Below are 20,254 nucleotides of genomic sequence, written 5' to 3'. Positions count from 1 at the left end.
CTTCAAAAAATTGGGCAATAAAGGTATTATTTTTCTTTATTAATTAAAATAATTCAAAAAAAATCCCAGAAGTCTAGTAGTATTAGTGTTTTAATGCAATATATAGGAGAAAATGAGAGATGTAGCACTCACCCTTCGAACGGTGAGAAGAATGAAGATCCTTTATTTGAAATATATCAAAACAGGTACAGGCAGGGACGAGGAGAAGAAAACAACATGGGCTCCTCTGTGTCTTAATGCAATCAAACCTTGAATTACCAAATTTGTATTATAAAAGTGAAAATTTTAAAAATGAATAATGTGTGAATACTGTCCTACTTTCAGGTTCTGGTTTACACAGAACATATATTTGCCTTTGATTGTTTCAGTAAAAAAAAACTAAATACTTTCTGTTACATTCCAACTCTGGACTACAGTAAAGGAAAAACATCCAATAATTTATGCAACTAAAATTAGTCAGGGCAGATGTCTGAATTTGGTAAGGTACTCGACAGGCACCCAGTGCAAGCTGGGTTTATCATTACTCAATTTCCATTACGTACTCGAGCAATGTTCAATTGTGAACTAATTATTTTATCAATAACATAATGTGTAAGTGCCAAACCATTTCCAGTCTACAATACATGAATACAGAAGTAGATTAGGTTGGCAATCTATCTGTACTATGGAGTCTGAAGCTGAGATAAATTCAAAACCCATTCCAGTGATAATGTTTAATAATGAATTTAAGAGTAACCCTAAAGTAGCTTATAGAATGTATTGAAGGAAATTATTCCAGGATTTTGGGCCTGGAGCCAGTTTGTTTTCTACTGTACTTAGTAGCAAAGTGTGAAATTATAAATTTGCAATCAGGCATTGCAGTCAATTAGGCAGTTTAAATAGAAAATACAATAATTTACATACACTTTTATAGTTATTGTGCACCTCAAAATAGATGCAAGCACTTACAATTAATGATTCTTCAGTATTCTGCACCAAATGACTTGCTACTTAAAGGGGTACTCCGGCGATAAGACATCTTATCCCCTATCCAAAGGACCCCTGTCCTTTGGGGACCCCTGTGATCTTCCACGCCGCACCCCGTTAGAATCAGTCCCCGGAGCGTGTTCGCTTCGGGTGTGATAACTGGTGATTACGGGGACGGAGCATAGTGACATCACGGCTCCGCCCCCGTGTGATGTCACGCTCTGCCCCCTCAATGCAAGCCTATGGGAGGGGGCGTGACAGCTGTCATGCCCCTCCAATAGATTTGCATTGAGGGGGCGCAGTGTGACGTCACGCGGATGCTCTGTCCTCGTGGTCGAGATGGACTCAGCCTGAGGACCTCCAGTGGTTCCGGAAGCCGCTAAAGGTGATCTGACATCTTATCCCCTATCCTTTGTATAGGGGATAAGATGTCTAGGGGCAGAGTACCCCTTTAAATTGTCCCTCCAATTTTGGGGGCATGTTTGGAAAAACTAGCTATGGTGCAGCACTGCGCACAATAGCCGATTTTCTAAATCACTTTCATTTTGTATTTGGTGCCGGAATACCTTGTCCATATGCCAGTTTTCCCTACTCCCACATACTTATAACTGTGCCTTAGGAGATGGAGCTTCCCTCTCCATCTCAATAGCACCCATTACCAGCATGAGACCCTGCATAATGTGATTCTACGACACTGGGTATCCTGGTTGATAGATCTCAAGGAAATCACATCACACTGAGTCAAAGTACTTAAAGGGATATTCCAGGAATTTTTTTTTTATTTGACTATGCCACAGGGTCTGTAAAGTTAGTGTAGTTCATAATAGAGTGTCTGTACCTGTGTGTGATGGTATTCTCACAATGCTTTTGTAATTTTCACTCCAATATTTATTTTTATCAGCATACAAAATGACTGTTGTCTCTGATTTTTCCCAGGTTGCAATGCGGCCGAGACCGGATTCATTAGTCAGCTGATGATAGGAAGCCTGTCTGTTTCAATGCGTGGAGGGATCGCTTGGTGGGAGAGGGATCAATCTGCAAATAATGCGACAGCTGTAGGCACCCTGATTGAAAACCACAGGTCTTTTGAATGTGTGGGGAGGGGAAGAAAATGGAATTATGGTATTTATAGTCAAAAAAAGAAAACTAAAACAGGAAATACCAGTTCACAAAAAGCTAACCACAGTGTTCTGGTAATCTCACAACATAGCCATTTAGCCCCAAGATAAGCGCAGATCCTTCCTAAGCATGTCCTTTACTGTCTGCCAGGTACATACAAAAATCACCTTATGGTGGATAACCTCTTTAAAACTTTCAGCCCCTTCACGCACACTAAACCCAATACACTGGGGTAATTTACTTAAATATGTCCAGTAGGTCCTGAGATATGTACCCCAGAAGATCGACTGCTGAATTCAGTAAATTGCGTGCAGCGGGTGGGGCTTCACAGCTAAATTTACATATTCATTGTCTGTGACTCCACATCCTAGTGAAGTGGAGTCAGAGACATTGAATATCTAAATTGCGCCGACGAAGCTACGCCCCCTGCACACGATTCACTGAATTCAGCAGAGGATCTTCTGGGGGACATATCTCAGGACCTACTGGATTTATTTAGGTAAGTGACCCCTTGTTGGACTCCTGTTCCCCCACACTATAACCTAGTGTATTGGGTTTAGTGTGAGTGAACAGGCCAACAGTTTTCCTTTAACCCCTTAAGGACTCAGGGTTTTTCCATTTTTGCACTTTAGTTTTTTCCTCCTTACCTTTTAAAAATCATAACCCTTTAAATTTTCCACCTAAAAATCCATATTATGGCTTATTTTTTGCGTCGCCAATTCTACTTTGCAGTGACATTAGTCATTTTACCCAAAAATGCACGGCGAAACAGAAAAAAAAATCATTGTGCGACAAAATCGAAAAAAAAAAATTTGTAACTTTTGGGGGCTTCCGTTTCTACGCAGTGCATATTTCGGTAAAAATTACACCTCATCATTATTCTGTAGGTCCATACGGTTAAAATGATACCCTACTTATATAGGTTTGATTTTGTCGCACTTCTGGAAAAAATCATAACTACATGCAGGAAAATTTATACGTTTAAAAATGTCCTCTTCTGACCCCTATAACTTTTTTATTTTTCAACGTACAGGGCGGTATGAGGACTCATTTTTTGCGGCGTGATCTGAAGTTTTTATCGGTATGATTTTTGTTTTGATCAGACTTTTTGATCACTTTTTATAAATTTTTTAATGGTATAAAAAGTGACCAAAATACGCTTTTTTGGACTTTGGAATTTTTTTGCGCGTACACCATTGACCGTGCGGTTTAATTAATGATATATTTTTATAGTTCGGACATTTACGCATGCGTCGATACCACATATGTTTTTTATTTTATTTTTTTACACTGTTTTTTTTTTTTATGGGAAAAGGGGGGTGATTCAAACTTTTATTAGGGAAGGGGTTAAATGACCTTTATTAACAATTTTTTTTAAACATTTTTTGCAGTGTTATAGGTCCCATAGGGACCTATAACACTGCACACACTGATCTCCTATGCTGATCACTGGCATGTATTAACACGCCTGTGATCAGCATTATCGGCGCTTGACTGCTCCTGCCTGGATCTCAGGCACGGAGCAGTCATTCGTCGATCGGACACCGAGGAGGCAGGTAAGGGCCCTCACGGTGTCCGATCAGCTGTTCGGGACGCCGCGATTTCACCGCGGCGGTCCCGAACAGCCCGACTGAGCAGCCGGGATACTTTCAGTTTCACTTTAGAAGCGGCGGTCAGCTTTGACCGCCGCTTCTAAAGGGTTAATACCGCACATCGCCGCGATCAGCGATGTGTGGTATTAGCCGCGGGTCCCGGCCGTTGATGAGTGCCGGGACCGAAGCGATATGATGCAGGATCGCGGCGCGATCCCGCTTCATATCGCGGGAGCCGGCGCAGGACGTAAATATACGTCCTGCGTCGTTAAGGGGTTAAAGGAAAATGGTCAACCTTTCACCCGCACTATAACCTGATAAACCGGGTTATAGTGCGGGTGAACAGGAGACCCATGTGGGGTCTTGGACTGCTATACCTACCTGCAGTCTGGAGCCCCGAAGGTCCCCCTTTTCCAGCTCTGACTTGTGCTTTGAAGTGGGCCCGCCGGCTGGATTTAAATATTCATATGCACTGGTCACATGAGTGCTTGTGCCTATTGAGCGCTCATGTGACCGATGCTTATGAATGTTTACATCTAGCCGGCGGGCCCAGCTGACTGTATATTCCTTTTTTACAGACTGACTGTATATTTTGTAAAGAAGTATGAGAAAGAAGAAAAAACAAAAAACGCAAAAGTGACTTGAAGAAAAATTAAGTATACATGTTATATATCAGTTTCCCAAGACGAGATCATAGGTGTTCATGAGTTGGCTGAATGAGAATTGTGAACCAATATTCATCATAACACTGACATTTACCATAATTTTATTTTATTTTTTTGTGGACATCTAAAATGCTTGGAGTCTGACTCAACAATTTAGCAAAACAAGTCCTGAGTGTTTTAAATGGCTTACTTAGGCATCAAGGGCATTTTTTTTTCTATTTCAGTAAGAAGGGCATATATGTAGGAAATCAACAAAAGAAATTGAAAACTGGTCATGTGAAAAACAGCTGAGAATCAATATAGGTAGGTGCTCAGCAAAATGACGCTAGTCAATATATGCCGTGATCCTCAGAAAATGACTAGATGCAGAAATGGCTAGATTTAAAGGACCTTGGGAGTTTTAAGTCTATAAATACAGCTTCACTCTCCCCATGTGTCCCCAGTTTATTGGTTTGCAGTTTAGATGTACAGCAAGATCTGAAAGAAATTGACATCTTTAATTCAGTGAGTAGCCATGTTGTCTGTGCTAATGTTCTTAGGCTGTCACCATCCATTGATATCCAAGAGTGGAGATCAATAGAGCTTAAAGAATAAAAACATACATGAAGTCTAAAAACACCTAGGATACCTTTTTGAAATTAATTCTAGAGAAATAATGTTGCTAGAGAGTGGACTGCTTTATATAGACCTTGATAAACCTATTAATTCTAAATCCTATAAACTTACAATAATGCAACATGGAAATATTTTTTTTATTTTTACCCAAGTAGAAAACTCTCTCTCTCTCTCAAACAAAAATCCCATTATCCAAAATAGTTTCCCATTTCAAGATAGAAAAGTGGCTGTCAATGTGTGATCAATCTGAATAACAGAATTGGAACATGAAAATGTGATATTGTTCTACCTCAAATAAAGGAAATGCCTCTATGCTACTCTAAATCTCCAGATGAAACAGAAACCTGTTGAGAAATAACTATAGTGTGATGTATCAAACCATGTGCAGAGGAAGAGTCGTGTAGTTTCCACTCAGAGGGTTTGCATTAATGTTCCCATACCACTTGTATCTAGGTGGCTATATGTTCAGCTCTTAAAGGAAATGTATTGACAAAAGTCACATTTGCTCCCAAATTGGGGGTTGTATAGCAATATAACACTATAATCACATAGTATGTCTATTGTGCACTAAAGCTTCTGGTCGTCCACCAGTCTCCATTTCTACCAGGTTGTTCACTCTACAATCACCACTCGACCTGACGCTCAGACAGTCACACAGCCCCAAGCCCTGGAGCTAAATTTCCATTGCCTAGACAACCCCTTTAACTATAACATTATGAATAGTACTTAGTATGATTCTTCATGCACACTAAAAATGTCTACCCATGCATTAAATGATGCACAATACATCCTCCCATGCACTTATTCACACACATCCACTAAAACACTAACATCCACTAAAACACTAACACACAGATAAACACACAGAACTATGTGGTCATTCAGAGGCATCCATCCATGTCCTTGATCACACACATGCTATTCTATTTGGACATTTATGTACATGCATATTCACCTATATCCTTTCTTACTAACAAGCACATTGATTCATTCAGATAGTTACATGTTCTTTCATGATCTTACTTATGTATATGATCATTACCCTGCAGATCGTCATTCATTCCTATCGTGACCTACCTATACATACATTGACTTCATGGACAGTTTTAGGATGGACACAGGAGACCTGGGTTTGAAGAGAGTTTACCAAAATAGATGATTGTTGGAAATAATATCTTGCAACAGGGCCCTGAGGGGTGTAACAAGATCACTTGAGGGCTCTGACCAGTGAACGGGGCTGTCTGATGGAGGTAAGACTGAGCAGCATTAGAGTACAGTGCTTGACCAGCACGTGTGGAGTTAACACTGGGATGCAGTGAGCATTCAAAACCAGTGTGATTAAAGTATTTTATTACCTGTCAATAGTGTGGAAATAGTGTGCAGTGCATAAGTGGCATATGCAAGTGAACTTTGTATGTGGCATGTTAGGCTTGTTTTCTTTGTCCAGAGAGTGTGTATAGTGAGGATCGGTGCATCATTACAGTAGATAGAGAGAAGACTCAATGATGACAACAATCACAGACTTAACCCAGTTTGGGATTTACACCTGAATGTACTGCACTTGTCTTATATGTGTGTCTGTTGTGTGTCTTGTGTTTGTCTGATGTATCTGCTATGCTTTTGGTGTTTTGCAATGTGCTGATTAGTGATCAGTGGCAGGGGCCATTTTCGAATTCACAATATTTCGTCAAATACATGGACGCATATTTGTCCTTTGTTCGTGAAATGCACGTTCTCTATGTTCGTTCCCTTTTTATCCATGCGAAAATTCGTAAAGAAATTTGCATAGTGCGCATGCGCGATTATATCTTTCACCTAAAAAAAGGGAGGGATGAGTGTCCACTGGAAGTGCCGATATTCGTGAATATGTGCATATTCACATATACAAAATATTTGCGCTCCACACCGACTCACACAGTAAAATAATTTTGGAACCTTCTTTGGAGCACATGCTGGAAGCAGGGAGGGATGATCACTTTTTTTTTACACAGTACACATCAATGTTGTTACGCCTAGCGCTCCGGGCCCCCGCTCCTCCCCGGAGCGCTCACGGCGTCTTTCTCCCTGCAGCCCCCCGGTCAGTCCCGCTGACCGGGAGCGCTGCTCTGTCATGGCCGTTGGGGATGCGATTCGCACAGCGGGACGCGCCCGCTCGCGAATCGCATCCCAGGTCACTTACCCGTTCCCGTCCCCTGCTGTCATGTGCTGGCGCGCGCGGCTCCGCTCTCTAGGGCGCGCGCGCGCCAGCTCCCTGAGACTTAAAGGGCCAGTGCACCAATGATTGGTGCCTGGCCCAATTAGCTTAATTGGCTTCCACCTGGTCCCTGACTATATCTAACCTCCTCCCATGCACTTCCTGGCCGGATCTTGTTGCCCTTGTGCCTAGTGAAAGCGTTTTGTGTGTTTAAAAACCTGTGTACCAGAACTTCTGCTATCTCCCCTGACTACGAACCTTGCCGCCTGCCCCCGACCTTCTGCTACGTCCGACTTTGCTTCTGCCTACTCCCTTGTACCTCGCCTATCTTCAGCAGCCAGAGAGGTGAGCCGTTGCTAGTGGATACGACCTGGTCACTACCGCCGCAGCAAGACCATCCCGCTTTGCGGCGGGCTCTGGTGAAAACCAGTAGTGTCTTAGAACCGGTCCACTAGCACGGTCCTCGCTATCCCTCTCTGGCACAGAGGATCCACCTCCTGCCAGCCGGCATCGTGACAGTAGATCCGGCCATGGATCCCGCTGAAGTTCCTCTGCCAGTTGTCGCTGACCTCCCTACGCTGGTCGCCCAGCAAGCTCGTCAGATCGCCCAGCAGTCGCAACAGATAGCGCAACAAGATCACCAGCTGTCGTACTTGACCACCATGACACAGCAACTCCAGTCACAACTACAGCAAGTACAGTCACAGCTACAGCAGCAACAACCATCTCCTCCGCCAGCTCCTGCACCCCTTCCGCGGCGAGTGGCCGCTCCTAGCCTCCGCCTGTCCTTGCCGGACAAATTTAATGGGGACTCTAAGTTTTGCCGTGGCTTTCTTTCGCAATGTTCCCTGCACTTGGAGATGATGTCGGACCAGTTTCCTACTGAAAGGTCTAAGGTGGCTTTCGTAGTCAGCCTTCTGTCTGGAAAAGCCCTGTCATGGGCCACACCGCTCTGGGACCGCAATGACCCCGTCACTGCCTCTGTACACTCCTTCTTCTCGGAAATTCGAAGTGTCTTTGAGGAACCTGCCCGAGCCTCTTCTGCTGAGACTGCCCTGCTGAACCTGGTCCAGGGTAATTCCTCCGTTGGCGAGTACGCCATACAATTCCGTACTCTTGCTTCTGAACTATCCTGGAATAATGAGGCTCTCTGCGCGACCTTTAAAAAAGGCCTATCCAGCAACATTAAAGATGTTCTGGCCGCACGAGAGACTCCTGCTAACCTGCATGAACTCATTCATCTAGCCACTCGCATTGACATGCGTTTTTCTGAGAGGCATCAAGAGCTCCGCCAGGAAAAAGACTTAGATCTCTGGACACCTCTCCCACAGTCTCCACTGCAATCTGCGCCTAGGCCTCCCGCCGAGGAGGCCACGCAAGTGGATCGGTCTCGCCTGACCCTGGAAGAGAGGAATCGCCGTAAGGAAGAGAATCTTTGTCTGTACTGTGCCAGTACTGAACATTTTTTGGTGGATTGCCCAATCCGTCCTCCACGTCTGGGAAACGCACGCTCGCACCCAGCTCTCGTGGGTGTGGCGTCTCTTGATGCCAAGTCGGCTTCTCCACGTCTCACGGTGCCTGTTCGGATTTCTACTTCAGCCAGCTCTCCCCTCTCAGCCGTGGCCTGCCTGGACTCTGGAGCTTCTGGGAATTTTATTCGGGAGTCCTTTGTGAATAAATTCCGCATTCCGGTGACCCGTCTTGTCAAGCCACTCCACATTTCCGCGGTCAACGGAGCCAGGTTGGATTGCACCGTGCGTTACCGCACGGAGCCCCTCCTAATGTGCATCGGACCTCATCACGAGGAAATTGTATTTTTTGTCCTTCCTAATTGCACTTCTGAAGTTCTCCTTGGACTACCCTGGCTTCAACACCATTCCCCAACCCTGGATTGGTCCACTGGGGAGATCAAGAGTTGGGGTCCCTCTTGTTCCAAGGACTGCCTTCAACCGGTTCCCAGTACTCCCTGCCGTGACCCTGTGGTTCCTCCTGTATCCGGTCCCCCTAAGGTCATTAAGGACTCTGCCTGCCACAGGAAATGCCCCTCCCCCCCTCCCAGTCCCATCAGGCAAGCCTCTGTGTCCCCTCATGGCCCTCGTCCTGGTGTCACACTGCCCCGTGCCAGGTCTCGCCCTCTGCCCTCTCTCCCCATTCCTACTCCTGCGGTTCTGCCTGCCGTTGAGGAATCCCTCCATCCTTTCCCGGTGTCCTCATCCCAGGGGAGGCAGTTACCGGACAAAGAGAAGGGGAGACCTAAGGGGGGGGGGTACTGTTACGCCTAGCGCTCCGGGCCCCCGCTCCTCCCCGGAGCGCTCACGGCGTCTTTCTCCCTGCAGCTCCCCGGTCAGTCCCGCTGACCGGGAGCGCTGCTCTGTCATGGCCGTTGGGGATGCGATTCGCACAGCGGGACGCGCCCGCTCGCGAATCGCATCCCAGGTCACTTACCCGTTCCCGTCCCCTGCTGTCATGTGCTGGCGCGCGCGGCTCCGCTCTCTAGGGCGCGCGCGCGCCAGCTCCCTGAGACTTAAAGGGCCAGTGCACCAATGATTGGTGCCTGGCCCAATTAGCTTAATTGGCTTCCACCTGGTCCCTGACTATATCTAACCTCCTCCCATGCACTTCCTGGCCGGATCTTGTTGCCCTTGTGCCTAGTGAAAGCGTTTTGTGTGTTTAAAAACCTGTGTACCAGAACTTCTGCTATCTCCCCTGACTACGAACCTTGCCGCCTGCCCCCGACCTTCTGCTACGTCCGACTTTGCTTCTGCCTACTCCCTTGTACCTCGCCTATCTTCAGCAGCCAGAGAGGTGAGCCGTTGCTAGTGGATACGACCTGGTCACTACCGCCGCAGCAAGACCATCCCGCTTTGCGGCGGGCTCTGGTGAAAACCAGTAGTGTCTTAGAACCGGTCCACTAGCACGGTCCTCGCTATCCCTCTCTGGCACAGAGGATCCACCTCCTGCCAGCCGGCATCGTGACAAATGTTGTGATGTATATTGTGAAGAAAATAAAAAGGAATATTTGTCATTACGAACATATACAGAATCTCTATATTCTAAATATTTGCAAAATCGCAAAGTGCCGATATTCGCGGTAAAAATGTGCATTTCGAATATTTGCGCTCAACACTAGTGCTAATGTGTGCCCTGTGCTTATATGATGTGTGTCTGTTTTGTGTGTTATTTGTTTGATCTATGTGTGTTGAACTTGTCTGATATGTGTGTGTGTTCAATGTGTGTTTCCCAGCCATTTTTCTTACCGCTGCCTTTTCATACTATTTCTATAGTCAACAACTTGTGTTAGAAATAAGGCATTCCACGCACTGATCATAGAGATGAGTGCAGGGAGGGAATAGAGAGACTGTGCAGCTGTAACGTTTCAGTAACACAGTTCTGTCTGTGATCAGGCAGAATATACACTTATTGTTTTGCATGATCACAGAGAAAATTGAGTGACTGAAACTTTACAGCTGCCCAGTCTCTTAATTCCCTTCCTGCAAATCTAGGGAGAACTTACTAAGGAAGGAGGAGACTATCCCTGAGGGGTGCATTTTAAAAAGGACAGTGCCAGATTAAACAATGGGCACTCTGAGCAGTCATGTACTGCCTGGGAGTTTTGGGCTCTGGTCAACTGACCAAAGTGCCCATATTATAATGGTTACTGGGACTCTATCTCAGAGGCGTAAATTGTAGCTTCTTAGCCCCAAAATCTGCAACAGGGCCCCATGTCCCAATTATAATAGTGGTCTCTTTAGATGTGCTTGGAGGCCCCCCTTAGGCACCAGGGACCCAGTGTGCCTGCTATATCTGTAGCTACACACTACATACTACACACCAATATCATAAATAGTACATGATAGGTGAGAGATCTCCTAAAGAGTTTAGGACCTTACCCCTTCTCCCCTTATCTATGCTCTCTGCATCTCTTCTCAGTGTAATCCCTGAAATCTTGTGCTTCTGACTAGAAATAATCAATAGTGATAGCCAGGTTTAGAGAAAAATAGGCATCTGGTGGTGAAAGATGTTTTTTTCTTTAACTATTATAACAAAGAAAGCTTTATTATTATGGAAGTAAAGTAGTGTGATTATAAATCATAGCCACCCTCCCACTGGTGTTCACATATATCCTTGACATACATGTATTTTAGTGATGACATACTGTACATTATTTCCCATTAAAGGGGTACTCCGGCACTAAGACATCTTATCCCCTATCCAAAGGATAGGGGATAACATGCCTGATTGCGGGGCTCCTGCTGCTGGGGACCCCTGTGATCTTGCACGCAGCACCCCACTATAATCAGTCCCCGGAGCATGTTCGCTCCGTGCCTGATTACTGGTGATCACGAGGGCCGGAGCATTGTGATGTGACGGCCCGCCCCCGTGTGACATCACGCTCCGCCCCCTAAATGAAAGCCTATGGGAGGGATAAGCTGTCTTAGCGCCAGAGTACCCCTTTAAGTGATTAAAAAGTCATAGTATGAAAATCTATGTGGATGAAAATCTATTTTGGATGTAACTAGCTTTTGACCATCCGAAATATTACGGATAATGGAGTTTGCAAAGTAAACAATTTACTTTATTTGGTCACAAAGAATCTTCGTGACTCATTTTACAGCACATAACAATTGATTTTGTAACAACTGGTATCCTCAATTAATTATTAAGATTAAGGACAATCTTTATATAAACTATTACATTGCATTCCTTCTATTCAGATGACACTGTAAACATAAAATAACCAATATATATTTACTTAAATAGATGGATATATACAAAAGGTGTAGTACCAGAAGGGGAACTATTTATTGATGGAACGGACCATATTTCTGGGATTTTAGCTATTGTGGTTTAATTCTTGGTAAAACAGATCAATTGTCCAAAACATTACTTTTGCTTGGTTACAATTTAAAAGATATAAAGTGTCTGTAATATCTATGTGTGAACATTTATTGGCAGGATTTATGAATAAGTAGGTGAGGAGGTTATGAACTCTTCTTCTGAGCTTCCTGTAATATACTCATATGAAAGGTGCTTAAATAGGATTGCCAAAAAGTCTAACAGATCTTTTATGTCATTTCAAAACCTTCCCAGAAAGCTAGGGCAGAAGTGATTGTCTTTTTTTTATGTGTTAAAGAATATTTTTGCAGAATACTGTAAACCTGATTCAGTAATACAAAAACTGGGCTATAAACCATTGGTGTATGTAATAGGATAATAGAAGCCTAAGTATGGAGACAATAGAAATATACAATTATCACTTGTTTTAACCCCGTAAGGACCAGGTTTTTTTTCCGTTTTTGCACTTCCTCCTTACCTTTCGAAAATAATAACTCTTTTAATTTTGTACCTATGAATCCATATGATAGCTTATTTTTTGCGCCACCAATTCTACTTTGTAATGACATTAGTCATTTTACCCAAAAATCTACAACGAAATGGAAAAAAAAGAATAATTGTGCGACAATATTGAAGAAAGAACACAATTTTGTAATTTTTGGGGGCTTCTGTTTCTACTTAGTAAATTTTTCGGTAAAAATGACACTTTATCTTTATTCTGTAAGTCCATACGATTAAAATGATACCCTACTTATACAGGTTTGATTTTGTAGTACTTCTGGAAAAAATCATAACTACATGCAGGAAAAGTTATAAGTTTAAAATTGTCAAATTGTGACCCCTATAACTTTATTATTTTTTTTTGTATACGGGGAGGTATGAGGGCTCATTTTTTGCGCCGTAATCTGAAGTTTTTAGCGGTACCATTTTTGTATTGATTTGACTTTTTGATTGCTTTTTATTAGTTTTTTCATGATATAAAAAATGACCAAAAATACGCTATTTTGGACTTTTTTTGCGCATACATCATTGACCGTGCGGTTTAATTAACGATGTATTTTTATAATTCAGACATTTCTGCACGTGGCGATACCACATATGTTTATTTTTATTTACACAGTTTTTTATTTTTTAAATAGGAAAAGGGGGGTGATTCAAACTTTTATTAGGGAAGGTGTTAAATTATCTTTATTCACTTTTTTACCACTTTTTTTTGCAGTGTTATAGCTCCCATAGGTGGCTATAACACTGCACACACTGATATTTTACATTGATCAATGGTTTCTCATAGGAAACCATTGATCGATGATTCTGCCGTTTGACTACTCATGTCTGGATCTCAGGGACTGAGCAGTCATTCGTCAATCAGACACCAGAAGGCAGGTAGGGGGACCCTCCTCGCGTCCAACAGCTGTTCGTGATGCAGCGATTTCACCATAACGGTCCCAAACAGCCCCCTGAGCTAGCTGGGGGTAGATTAGTTTCACTTTAGATGCGGCAATCAACTTTGAACAACGTGTCTAAAGGGCTAATAGCCGTGGCCCTGCGTTATAGAAAGGGTAAGGACCCAGGACGTACAGGTACGCCCTAGGTCCTTAACAGGTTAAATTGCTTCTAACAAAACACTTAACTCTCTATTTTTTCTATTAATTAATTGTTGAGCTAAATTAAAAAAAAATTTGAGAAAAACAGATTCTACTATTTACCAAATATCAAAACAGCACGTAAACATTATTTTGAAGATCAGTATGATTAAAATAACTCTATTCTGACCCCTATAATTTTCTAATTTTCCCTAACATGGGGCTGTATGAGGGCTTATTTTTTCAACCATGTACTGTAGTTTTTACTGATATCACTTTTGCATATATGTGACTTTTGGATCACTTTTTATACAATTTTTCTGGGATGTTATGTGACCAAAAAGCAGCAATGTTTTTTTTTTATTTAAGCCGTTCACCATACGGGATCATCAGCATTATATTTTTATAGTTTAGACATTTACACATGTGTCAATATGTCCCAATAGGGGACTATCTATAGCAATTATTAGATTGCTATTACTGATGGCATAGGCATAGCACTGATCAGTAATATCAGCGATCTACTTTTCTGGTCTGCTTGAAGGCAGACTAGAGGAGGAGATTGTCAGAGAGGCTGGGAGGCAAGTTAGGGGAGCTCCAGTGTCCATTATGACTTATTGAAACCCTGCAATTATCCCGCAGGTGGTGCAACGAGTCCCCCCTGGCCCCGATAACTACAGATGCCGTTGGATGGGATGAGACCAAAAATCTGCAATTTTAGACTTTGGATCGTTAACAATGTATTTTATTACATTTGACATTTCCGCATGTGGGGATAACATATGTCGATTTTACTTTTCACCCACATTAAAGATTTTCAGGCATTTCAGGCATTGGTGTCACATCTCCCATTACATGTCCTTTTATTGACAGACAGTTCTCCTCACCTCTGTCGTGGTGTTGGGAGCAAGAAATCTGGACTGATACGGATTGGAATTGTATCATCTTTAGAGACAAATCCTGGTTCTGTTCAGGATCCATCAATGGTTAGTTTGGAGTATGGAGGCCTCATGATAAGCACCTCAATCCTTTGCTTTGTAGTGACACACTGCTTCAACTCCTGGTGTGAAGATCCGAGGAGCCATTGCATATCACTACATAGTCACCCCTTGTAGTGATACAAGAGACACTAACAACTCAATGATATGTACAGAACATTCTGGTAGAGCTTGTGAGTGGTATTTTTCAGAAATAAAATGCTCACCCAAGGGTTTCCTAGGATTGTCTCACCAGATTGCAAAACTTTTTTTGACTTGCCTAGCAACCAGATTTATCGTCAATCAAACACTTACGTAGCAAACCTAACAACCTAAAAGCATGTAGGACGTACAGTCCCTTTTGCAACATGTGATTTTTTTTTTTGTCAACAAGTGTATTTAATCTTAGCTCTGTCTTATTGGGACAGTCTGTGAAGATTTTTTTTTTTCCTTTCTCAGGTTCAGTAATTTATCTTAGGTGTAGACAAAGCAACATTTTGCTACAAAAAATTAAGTTCAACCTCCTGTGATGTTTTATTACTGTAGCCTTTAGTAAAGACGTAAAGCCAATCATAGACACATAGTACTTTTATGAAGCTGGTTTAAAGTGTAAAACATAAGTATAACAATTATAGGTAGGCAATTTTTTTCATCTTTCAGTTGACCTCTCCAAAGAAATAATAATAAAAAAAAATAGCAGGTAAGTAGAGAAGTGTAACAAATAGAATAAAAAAGTGATTTCATTCTGCTATAACATGCAATTAGATAGATTTCTATAAATAAAATGATACATTTATTCTTCAGACGCTGCCTTTTACTGTTACTTTCTCTACAGTGGTAAATTGTTGGACATAATGGAGCTGGGATTGTGTGAGAACACCAGACTGCGGAGCTTTCGTCAAACTATCTATTATGCTCAGTGGTTGCCCAGAACTAGCAAGATCTATCATTTTTATTTAGTGGCTATTTTTAGATGTTAAGGGTCCAATAACATTTTATTCCAGTATTCCAGACAATGTTTTTATACTAATTATCAAAAGTACCAAGTGCAACATAAATGTTAAACAACATAAAAGGAAATTTCAACCTTTGAGATATATTTAAATGGAATGTTGTATAAAAAAATGTCTGACATCTACCAGAATCCACTATTACCAAATCATTTTGCCCATATGTGCTGCATTTATTCTGTGCAAGAAAAATCTTTAAAGGTACCCTGTCATCAATTTCATGCTGTCTGAACCACATATCATTGGGGTGGTCTGTCTGAACCACATATCATTGGGGTATAGGCAGAGATCAAGATGAGTAAAAACGGGAGGAACCCCAATCACACAGGGTTCAGGCAGCATGAAAGGAGTAACATATTTCTTTTGAGTAAAAGTATACAAGCAGATACAATAAATGTACATACAGTACCTCTGGCAAAATGTGTATGCTACCAAAAATTAAGAATGTAAGAGAGGTAGACAGGTTAAAAACTACTGATTTGACCAATCTCTAAAATGATTTTAATTCCAAGCTCAACATTCGCCATCTGGTCAACATGTCAACTAACAGGTTTCTACCAGGGGCAGACTGACCGGCTGGTCCAATCGGACATTGTCCGAGGGCCCGGCCGGGTATAGGGCCCGCCGCCACCAGTACTGAGGATCTGGAACAATAGTCCCAGATGCTCAGCAGACAGCGCTGCCTTCTCCGGTATGTGCGATAGACGTACATACAGGAGAAGGTGTCCCTTCTGTCTGAGCCGCATCTGCAGCTTACACAGAGGAGACGTGACCTCCGCCACCCCACAGCACGCGGTACAGGCGTCGATGACGCATCGGCCCCTGCTGCTGAGGAGATCGCTGCATGGCACATCAGGTAACCATAATTTGTTTAATTTTTTTTAACTCTGCCTATACCTATGCGGAAGAGGGGGTGGGCAACTCTGCCTATACCTACGGGGAAAGGGGGGAATGCTGCCTATACCTACGGGGAAAGGGGGGAATGCTGCCTATACCTATGGGGTAAGGGGGGGACCTTTGCCTATACCTATGGGGAAAGGGGGGGTAACTCTGCTTATACCTATGGGGAAAGGGGGGTAACTTTGCCTATACCTATGGGGAGCAAAACCTCCAAACTCCACAGGGACTATGGTCAGCGCAGAATGGATAAGGGACAATATGGATAGCTAGGCAAATTAACCTCCCTGATCTCTGGACAGCAGGAGTGGTGCAGTGTACAGCAGTAACCATGGCAACCGTACGTGAGAAACTGTTCACCAGCACCACCAAGGAAAAGACTACTGTTCCAAAGAACAAGATAACAGTCATAGGTGTCGGGCAAGTCGGCATGGCATGAGCCATCAGCATCCTCCAGAAGGATCTTGCTGACGAGCTAGCCTTGGTTGATATCTTGGAAGACAAACTGAGGGGCTAAATGATGGATCTGCAACATGGAAGCATGTTCTTTAAAACGCCAACAATTGTTACAGACAAAGACTATTCTGTAACAAAAATTCTAGGATCGTCGTGATCACAGGTGGCGTACGACAGCAAGAAGGGGAGAGCCGTCTCAACTTAGTCCAGAGAAACATCAATGTCTTCAAGTTCATCCTTCCACAGGTTGTGAAATACAGTCCTGATGCCACACTCCTCGTAGTCTCCAATCCAGTTGACATCATGACCTACGTCACATGGAAGCTGAGCGGTCTGCCCCAGAACCGTGTCGTCAGCAGTGGAACCAACCTAGACTCTGCAAGATTCCGCTATATGATTTCTCAGAAGCTCGGCATCAGTACCAGCAGCTGCCATGGTTACATCCTGGGAGAACATGGGGACTCCAGTGTTCCTGTCTGGAGTGGGGTCGAAGTGGGCGGTGTCTCCCTTCAGTCCCTTAACCCTAACATTGGAACTGAGAAGGACAAAGAGGACTGGAAGGATGTTCACAAGCAGGTGGTTGACAGTGCCTATGAGGTGATCAGACTGAAGGGATACACCAACTGGGCCATTGGCATGAATGTGGCTGACCTGTCAGAATCCATAACAAAGAAGCTGTCCAAAATACATCCTGTCTCCACTATGGTTAAGAACTTCTATGGTATCACCGATGAAGTCTTCTTCAGTCCCCCCTGTGTCCTGAATGGCCAAGGGGTGGCCCAGGTGGTGAATCAGAAGCTAACAGATGAGGAAGTTGCTAAGTTGAAGAAGAGCGCAGACACCCTGTTGGCCATCCAGAAAGACCTCAAAGACCTGTGAATCTCCTGGAATGACCTCATTGGCCTTCACAATATGCCTTGATCACTAATGGATTTGTTGTAGAGTAACAATAGTTGTTTGAATAAAATCAGCTACTAAACCGAAAAAAAAAAAAGTGAACTTGAAAAAGACGCCTGTCCTGGAATTGAAACGCGTTGTTCCCAATAAATCGCCTAGCTATCAATATTGTCCCTTATCCATTCTGCGCCGACCAAAGTTCCTGTGGAGTTTGGAGATTTTGCTGCATTTGCTGCACCGTCGCGGTAGTGGGATTGGCTGCATTGTTGAATACCTTTTAACAGTGTTGTGCCTGGGTGACTTAGCACAACCAACTGGGTAAGCGCTTCCGATAATATCGGCTTAGCTACATTACCCTTTTAATGCACTATGGAGCGCTTCTTGTTTTTCTATATATATCTATGGGGAAGAGGGGGGTGGGTAACTCTGCCTATACCTATGGGGAAGAGGAGGATAACTGTGCCTATACCTATGGGGAAGAGGGGGGGGGGTAACTCTGCCTATACTTATGGGGAAAGGGGGAGGGGGGGTAACTCTGCCTATAACTATGGGGAAGAGGGGGGTTGATAACTCTGCCTATACCTTTGGGGAAGAAGGGGGCGGGGGTGTCTATGCCTATACATATGGGGAAGAGGGGGGGGTAACTCTGACTATACTTATGGGGAAAGGAGGAGGGGGGTAATTCTGCCTATACCTATGGGAAAAGGGGGGGGGTAACTCTGCCTATACCTATGGGGAAGAGGGGGTAACTCTGCCTATACCTATGGGGAAGAGGGGTGTGGGTAACTCTGCCTATACCTATGGGGAAAGGGGGAGGGGGGTAACTCTGCCTATACCTATGGGGAAAGGGGGGGGTAACTCTGCCTATACATATGGGGAAAGGGGGGTAACCCTTTCTATACCTGTGGGGAAGAGGGGGGGTGGTAACTTGGCCCATACCAATGGGGAAGAGGGGGAGGGGTAACTGTCTATACCTATGGGGAACATGTGGGATAACTCTGCCTATACCTATGGGGAAAGGGGGGTAACTCTGCATATACCTATGTGGAATGGGGGGTTTAACTCTGCCTATACCTACGGGGAAAGGGGGGGGGGGACTCTGCTGCCTATACCTAAGGAGGAAGGGGGGGCGTAACTCTGTCCCTATATCTATTGGGAAGGGGGCTTAATTCTGCTGCACATACCTATGGGGAATGGGGGGTTAAGTCTGCTGCCTATACCTATGGGGAAGAGTGTTTTTTTTTCTCTGTTGCCTATACCTGCAGGGAAAGGGGGTTAACTCTGCTGCCTATCCCTACGGGGAAGGGGGGCTACCTAACTTTATACCTGGATGCCTAACTACTTACCTACATACCAGGCTATCTAACTACCTACATACCAGGCTACCTAAATATCTACATGCCTGGCCTTCATACATGGCTTCCTAACTACCTAGCTAGCCCTCTACCTACCTGACTTGTCACCTACCTACATATCTGACTTCCCGATCTACCTACCTAGTTACCTATTTACCTGGCTACCTACCTACCTGCCCTTTTACTGTGCAGGACACCAAGGAGGGCATCATTACAGTTTGTGGGCCTATAGATGGAAAGATTTTGTAGAGGAGGGGAGGGCACTGGAAAAATGTCTGACATGTTTGTCCTGCATGTTAAGAGATCCACATGGCGGTCTTATCTGGACAGAGAAGAAAAGGAAAGAGGACGCCGCTGATCAGAAAATACGTAATTGTGAGTCCCAAAATGTAACAGTAATCACTTATATGGTATACAGACCTCCCTAAACTGATAATCAACTGCAGAGATAACTGAGTGTCTATAATATAAAAAAAATTGTAACATTTACTAACAATAACCCAATGACCTATCAGAGTTGATTGAATTAACAAGTGGCCATTAACACAAACCATTAGTGTGACATATATAAAAATATGTGTTTTCTGCATAAACATCAACAGACTATAGATGACACAATTCATATTATTGCAGACTGCTTTTTACTGTAAGTATTGAAGACATTTCACCATACTTAGATAAGTAAATACAGTATCTTAGGAGAAATATATGTCATTAGTGGAAAATAACAGAACCCCGAGGTTAGCTCTTATTATTTCTTTGACTTCTGATCTTTTTTTTCTTATTCCTTTATTTTTATTTTTATATACATACAGTATAAATTGGTTTGCATATTACATATTACATACACCATCCTCCCACCCTCCCTGTGTGGAGGCAAAAACAAAAATGATTAGTTATTTATACATGACCAGTTGGGAAGTTCCTATTTATAACTGTACAATCACCCACACTACCATTTACCCCATACCCTCTCAAATTCTCTTTCTTTCTTCTTTGATTTACCCATTCTAAATCTTCCATAGCTTTTAATCCTCTCCACCAGGCATAGCCACTGTTCAATATATGGGGGGTTAGGGTCAAACTATTTCC

General features: G+C 43.4%; 1 pseudogene; it reads left to right on the top strand.

Annotated features, from left to right (window-relative positions):
• The first annotated feature begins 16,785 nt into the window (after positions 1–16,785).
• Positions 16,786–17,835, top strand: LOC130357725 (L-lactate dehydrogenase B chain-like; annotated as a pseudogene).
• Positions 17,836–20,254: the final 2,419 nt, after the last annotated feature.

Source organism: Hyla sarda, chromosome 2 (assembly GCF_029499605.1).
Source record: "Hyla sarda isolate aHylSar1 chromosome 2, aHylSar1.hap1, whole genome shotgun sequence".
NCBI lineage: Eukaryota > Metazoa > Chordata > Amphibia > Anura > Hylidae > Hyla > Hyla sarda.
The sequence above is the reverse complement of the archived record's forward strand: the minus strand, read 5'-3'. Positions and strand labels throughout refer to the sequence as shown.